Here is a 6988-nt window from a genome sequence, read left to right on the forward strand (position 1 = left end):
TGGCACATTTGAGAGGCAGGTTGCGGGGGGGGGCGGGGGGGCGTGAAGTGGGAAGGGGGGGAGGCTGGTGGGTTCTGCTCTCCGTGCGGCTCTCTCTCTCAGCAAGACGCCTGGTGTGAAGGGTTTCATCTGGTATGTTTTCATTTAGGTATCCAAACACAATAAATCGGACCTGTACTCTTATTTTTAACTTTCCTCACACACTGTGTGTCTAATGTTTAAATCAACAGAGTAAAATATTCCATATAAATGCGTATTAGGGCCAGAAATTGTCTTTGATATTTTAGGGGAATTGAGTGAAGTTGTGTCTTTTTTCTAGACACAAATGGTCCGAATTGATTTTGAGAAGAAGCCTGCCTTTTTTGAGATTGTAGCGATTGTTGTTAGCGATTGTTGTTAGCGACTGCTGTTAGCGACTGCTGTTAGCGACTGCTGTTGTACTCGAATTTCCCTTCATTTGTGCACTGACACATTTCTTGATCGTCAGCGGCAGAAACAGGGCCGTCGAACTTCACGGCTCTTTATTTTTCAAGATTAGGCCGTGAGGTTTACTGTTACAAAATGCTAATGAAGTCAGCAAACCCGTGGACTGATGTTATCATTTCAAATTTTATTTTATTTTTTTTAAAGTCCCGTTTTGTGGTGTGGAATTCCTGCAGAAACACACAAAGGTCAAAGCCAAAGCCAAGTGTCTGTCGGTCAAGCATGTGGATGGTGTAACACTAACCAGAAGTCATTTGACTGAAACGGATCTCGTGATCCACCCGAGGATTGTGAACCCTGGAGAACGAGTTCAGCCTCTCGGCGTTGCGGCGTGGTCTAAAGCTCCGGAATATGAACTTTGTTTGAACAACGTTCCTCACCGAAATGAAGGTGAAAAACACACTGGATTCCATTGAAGTCTCTTGACCAAAAAAAAAAAAAAAAAAACTCAGCATGGCAAGTAAAAACACACAGGGCCAAAGTCAAAGGGAAAACATTCCTTTTAGTATAAGCCCTACCTGGCAACGCTTAGCATATCAGACCTCCCCGGTGTCTGTCAGAGCTCCAGAAGTGGCAACAATGCCAAAAAACACACACACAAAAAAAACAAGCTGTTTGCTATGGCTGCCGTTCCCATGGGAACAGATCTGCAGAAGGTGTTCCTGTGCCGGCGCTCATCTACACAAACAGTAATGTTAGCAAGTGTAGCCGCCCCCCCCACCGTGCAGACCCCACCTCCATCAGCCAGACTTATTCTCCAGAAAAAGCAGAAAGGGCCTCATACAGAACTCTGTGTAAATGATTTGCTGGCCGCGCTAGTGAAAAGTGCCACGAGGGGGAAACGGATCAGGATTCCTGAGACGCGGGGCCTGCAGTGCTCATTCGCACACTTCCCCTCTTTAATAAAGACCACACATTCCCAGGGGCCTAAGCATCGCTGGGCCAGCAGAGAGCTGCGATTCTGAGCCAGCTGGAGCCGCAGAAGAGGGGACGGGGGGCGGGGGGAGGGTTAAACTGCAGAAAGTTGACTGGCAAAGTAGTAAACAAATAAATGCCAGACCACTTCAAACACTCTGTTTAGTCATGCTGCAGAGGGGAGTTATTTGAATAATGACATCTTTACAAGAAAAAAAAAAAAAAAAAAGGGCCAAGGATTTGGTTTGTACTTCTGTTTGTGACAAAGGCCTCATCGAGTCAGACATCACACCTGCCGTCGCTCAAACTGCATTTTTCAACATCTAACACCAGGGGCGCACCCATAAGTAGACTGGGATCTAACGCTAATATGCAAAGTAGATCATGTGCAGTTTAAAATACATTGGAAAAAATAATAATAAACTTGGGCAAACTGTGGCCCGTGGACCAAATACGGCCCGCTGGGCTTTCTAATCCGGCCTGCCGAAGACTAGCAGAATGTGCGAGTCATTTCTGTTTCGTCCAACTTCTTTTTTTCTTCATCCAACCGATACTGAACCATCCTGTCAGTCAAATTCTGAACCTCGTATTGGCCCACGAACCAGTTTGCCCACTCCTGCTATAGTGTCATATAATGAGCAGTGACTATATATTATAAGTATTGGATCACACTGCGACATATACATGTATACGATCAGTGCGGAAACATATGATTAGCTGCAGAGCCAGAAAGGTTATGCAAAGCTCAAACTGAAAGGCCAGGTTGAATGTTTACCATGAGCAAATATATCGTCATATCAACAAAAATGTGAACCATAAGACACTCTGATTCCTGCCGCCATATATAACTCACATGAGAAGATCATAAACATAACAAAATGTAATGCCTTCACTTAGGAAACGTATTGATTTATGCATATGGCATAGAGCAAGAAAAGTTTTTTTTTTTTTACTACGTATTTACGCCAAGATTCATGACTGTGCTGTTGTAGGCTGGGCTGCATTTAATTTTGAAAAAAAAAAAAAAAAAATCAAATATCAATAGCTTTTTCCAGAACCGATTCCTTTTTCTTCTGGACAACCTTCTGTCCACACTGTGAACAGTCTCGGCTGGAAGTTGGTGACTGTGCCAAATAAATGGCTCCTATAAAGTTGGTCAACAGTGTGTTTAAGACTCCTGTGAGTCAATGCCAACACAAAGCCAACAAAGTACAAACAGCTGCCCTTTTCATCCCGACGTTAACTTTTAGAAATGTGGCCGTAAATCCTGCCTTGGTGAAATGTTAGCATGTTAGGGATTTTTTTTTTTTTTTTTGGGAAGTTTTTGAGGTGTTGAGTCACATCTGAGGTCACTTTATCGCCTGTATTTGTGATGTATAACACCGATGCGACACGGCTTGTGCTCGCACATGAATTCAATTATTTTTAATGAACTCTGAAACTCCTAGTTTGTGTATGGGAACGTTGCATCATTCCTAAAAAAAAAAAAAAAAATGTACACAAAACCAGCTCGAGAGAAACTGACTTTTCTTTCCTTTTCTTTCCTTTTTTTTTTTTTTTTTTTAAACACGACGCGACCATCCAGGCATGTGCGTTTGACTTGACGTCAAAATTGTGTACAGAGGGACAGGAATAATTACCTTACAGCTGTTTTAAATGACAAAAAAATAAACACGACGGCGGTGGAATTTGTTTAAGGAACAGGCGGAGAGGAGTAACCGGGAATTTAACTCTGTCGTAAACAATTAAATCAGGCGAAATTACCGAGGAACTGCATCGAAGGCCATGTGGAAAACCAATCGTGTTTTAGGACTCTTAAAATGCACTTATTCATATTTGTCTTTTCTGAACTACTTACAAGGATTCCGTCTGCTTATGTTGTGTTCGGGGGAATTAATCAGGGTGGCCAGCGTTTTGGAAAAGGCCCCCGGAATAATGCGCGGCGAACACGTTCATTTGCATTGCCGCATGCCGAGCTAATCAGCTGGTTTGGCTTGTCGTTTCACATTATTAAAGAGCCTGTGTTAATGGAAACAGGACAGGTTTGCTTTGGCGGCGATACCACTGAGGCGTCGTTACACAGAGAGCAACTGCGTGAACTGTGATTGCGTTGTTTAGGGGGGTGGATGCTATCTGTTCTGTGATTGGTTAAAACTATATGTTAGTTATTATGATGTTTTAGCAGTTTCCTGGTTAGGTTTGGTGAATATTTAACCGGAAATAAATGTTGCAATGAAATATAATTGGGGAAAATACATATGTATTTCCACATATATTAATTCATTGTTTCTCAAAGACTGGGTCGCGACCCTCAGGTGGGTCGCAAGAGGGGTTTTTTGGGTCGTCTCATCGCATAATGTTTTCCAGGAGTTTACGAATAATGACTGTTGATTTGGTTAGTGACTTTGAAAATTTGGGTCCCCAGAAAAAAAAGTTTGGGAAACACTGTACTCATTCATATATACACCAAATATATGAAGTATATATGAGGCTTGTAGTGTTTTTCAGTTTGATGTGAAGCTCAATCTTTAACCTGAGGCTATTGTTAATATTCCGCTCGCCAACATACAGTTCTAGTGACTGATTTTCTTTTTTAAATTCCTGCATGGAAGAAAAAAAAAGTTTTTTTTTTTCTTTTGTTGAACTACATTTCTTTGTTCAAACTAAAACTTAAAAATTCTGCCACTGTATAAAGGAAGTTCCTTTTCTGTCTCATTTAAATTTTTTTTTTCTCAAAATTTAAAGTTGTTTTTCTATCAAATTTTTTAACCATGATTATTTATTTAACTTTTTTTTTTTTAAATACAACAACAGCAGCGTTACAAAACCTTTCCCCCGAGGACAACACTCAGCTCCGTAAGTGAGCAATAAATCTGGCACTTAGACGGAGGTTGTCCATACGTGTGTGTGTGTGTGAATTTGAGCGTGTAAATGTACTCCGAGTCTTAAGTCCACAGTCTGCCTGCCTCGAGTCGTCAAATGTTGTCTGGCCCCCACAACATCCGTAACCCCTGACCCCTGGAACTCCCGTTTTGTTCTCGCCACTCCAGGCTCCCCCTCAGATATCCCTCCAGTCTATCTCCCCCGGATGACAGACACCGTCCTCTCAGCACCTCTGCCTCTCTGCTAGTTGGCCTCACATTCCAGTAAAAGAGCTGAAACCTGAGAACCCCGGTGAGCTCATCGCCGGGCCACGGAATCAAGAGTTAAATGATACCAAAAAACTGCGAGGAGAGAAAAAGCAGACAGAAGGGGGAGAGGCAGTCGTCGGTGCAGGACAGGTCTGGAACTGGTTCTATGTGTCTGCTCGCCGGGGCTTTCTCCCGGGGTTGAGTTACACCAGAGAAAGCGAGGAGGAAGAGGAAGAAGAAAGCGCTGGCGTCTCTGAGTTATCTCTGCTTTTGTCTGTCTCTTGGCGGCCTGGCTGGCTGGCTGGCTGGCTGGTGCCTGCAGTTTCCTCTTGACACACTCCAGCGAGCCCGCCGACCTCCATCCGTGCTTTCAAGTTAACGAGCCCCGATGGTCTCGTCCCGGTGTCTGTGAGCGGAGGCTGGGATGTGAGTGGAACGCGGCGAGGTCGTGCTCCCTGTCGCTCTGCGTCTGTGTTTTTTTTTCCTGACACTGCCAGGACCGCCAAGTGTCCAAAGATGGTAAGTGCCCATCTTGATGTTTATGGACTGTGGGGTGTCTTGGTTAAAAATGAAAAAAAAAAGACATGTGAAGCGGTTTGTCTCTCCGTGTATTGGGGATCATTGTGATTCATATCTGGAATTTTGTGAGAGCATCATTATGATGCCTAATCAAGCCACACATAATTAAACCAATCAGCGCCTGCGCCCCCCCCCCAGCTGTGCTTGGAGGACGTGTTACAGTCAAACAGCCTCCGAGCCGGCAGCGTCTTCAACTGGAAAGCAGAGATGAACTTTTCAAAGTTTTCTCAGCTCCATTAGATGAACCTTTTTAGCCCTGCATTATTCATGGCTGCCATGTTTCTTTCTAGTTCACTGCCTGTTGTTCACTGTGTTTCTGGCTGACCCCGTGCTCTCGTCTTGTCAGCTTCGCCGGTGACAAATCCCTCTGAAGCGAAGTTTTTAACAGGCTTGATTATTTTAATGGGTGCCCTTAAGAAGACACTAAATAAAAGGTTGAGTACACATTTTTTTTTTTTCGGGCCATATTCAAATTGTACATTCTCATCCTCGCTCAAGGGCTGTTTTTTTAAAATATTCAGAACTCCTTTTTTTTTTTATTCTTAAATCTGCCACCTGCTCTCGACTTGGACGCGCTAGTAAGTAATTTTCGGATAATTGTGAGCGTTTGCAGCAATAACTCTAAAAGTGTCTGATGTTAAACACCGACAATTATCTCTAACATCAGCGGCGATGGCCTCATTATTTAAATGGGTGCGAAGTGCTTCAGTGCTCCTCACAGGTAAACAAAACACACTTCTTGGCTGACAGCGACCACTGTAAGAGGACAAACTTTTTACTACTCGTGAGCCAGGAAACTGCCCTGGGTTTTTTACTTCACTTAAAAAAAAAAAAAAAAAAAAAAGCAGCTTTTGCTTTTCAACACGCAGCCAAGTCCCCTTCACCATGACTGCCAAAGTGTAAGATTAGCAAGTAAACATTACAGTTGGAAAAGAGTAAACAACACACACAAGTCAGATGCGATGCATTAGCCGCTAAGTGCTAAGTTTTGAAAATGTGACTATATCAAGTTTTTAAATGAAATGAAAGTCTCATTTATTCCTCTTACTTTATGATTAACATATATTAAATACTCATTTCTAACTCTTGTCTCACTCAGGAGTTTTTTGTTTTTTTTCTTTTTGAATCTTGTATCCAACTAACTCTACTCTCACTCAGGAGTTTTTTTTTTTTTTTTCTTTTTGAATCTTGTATCCACGGCAACAGGTAGCATCAACGGTAGCCGTAGCACCAACTCAGACCTTTATAAAGTGTTTATAAAATGTAATTTATGCAATGAAGTAGCCAATTAGAAATTTTATTACCTTTTGACATTTCATTTGAGATTTCAGAGATTTGTTGTCAAATTAAACATCTCAACCGAATGCTTTTATGAACAGGAAGAGAAAAAAAAAAAGGTACATTAATTCAAACGGACATGTTGCAGAGTATGACGTAGAGTTTCACCGGTTTCTCCGGCGTAACATTTCCAAACTTTTTTTCCGCCTCGCTGCAGATTCCGTGCGCCACAGTTTAGGCAGCGTTTCTGTAAATATGTCACTAAAGTGTCAGCATTCCTGACGGCACGACTTTTCAATAGGTTCAAGTGCTGAAAGTAGGACTCTTTCACCTATAGTAGAACCGCTGCGGGCGACAGGCAGGTGGTCAAAACAGTTTAATATGGGACATGAATGAATGGATGGGTGCGTGTGACAGCTGGAATGTGGTTTTTTTGAACAGCGCAGATGGCAGAATAATCGGTTTGAGCCTCTTCATCTCAAGTCAATTCAAGCCAATAAGTAGCAATAATTAAGATTATTTGACATTACTCTGGCAGTGTGACACGCTAGCTATTTCTGTCTACTGTACGTGCGGCACAGCGTTTGTGTGTGTGTGTGTGT

The 6988-nt window shown here is 42.6% G+C and overlaps 1 protein-coding gene across 2 annotated transcripts in view; it reads left to right on the forward strand.

The window, feature by feature from the left end:
* The window catches only part of flrt2 (fibronectin leucine rich transmembrane protein 2), a 51508-nt gene that overhangs the window by 6346 nt on the left and 38174 nt on the right, over nucleotides 1-6988 (forward strand). The window contains exon 1 of one of the 2 annotated variants that reach the window (XM_025056849.1): nucleotides 4180-5048. The exons of the other annotated variant lie outside the window; for it this stretch is intronic. The gene's annotated coding sequence lies outside the window, so the exon portion shown is untranslated. Of the gene's footprint in view, nucleotides 1-4179; nucleotides 5049-6988 lie in introns of those variants that run through there. 2 annotated transcript variants of the gene reach the window in all.

Source organism: Cynoglossus semilaevis, chromosome 7 (genome assembly GCF_000523025.1).
Source record: "Cynoglossus semilaevis isolate Cse_v1.0 chromosome 7, Cse_v1.0, whole genome shotgun sequence".
Classification (NCBI taxonomy): Eukaryota; Metazoa; Chordata; class Actinopteri; order Pleuronectiformes; family Cynoglossidae; genus Cynoglossus; species Cynoglossus semilaevis.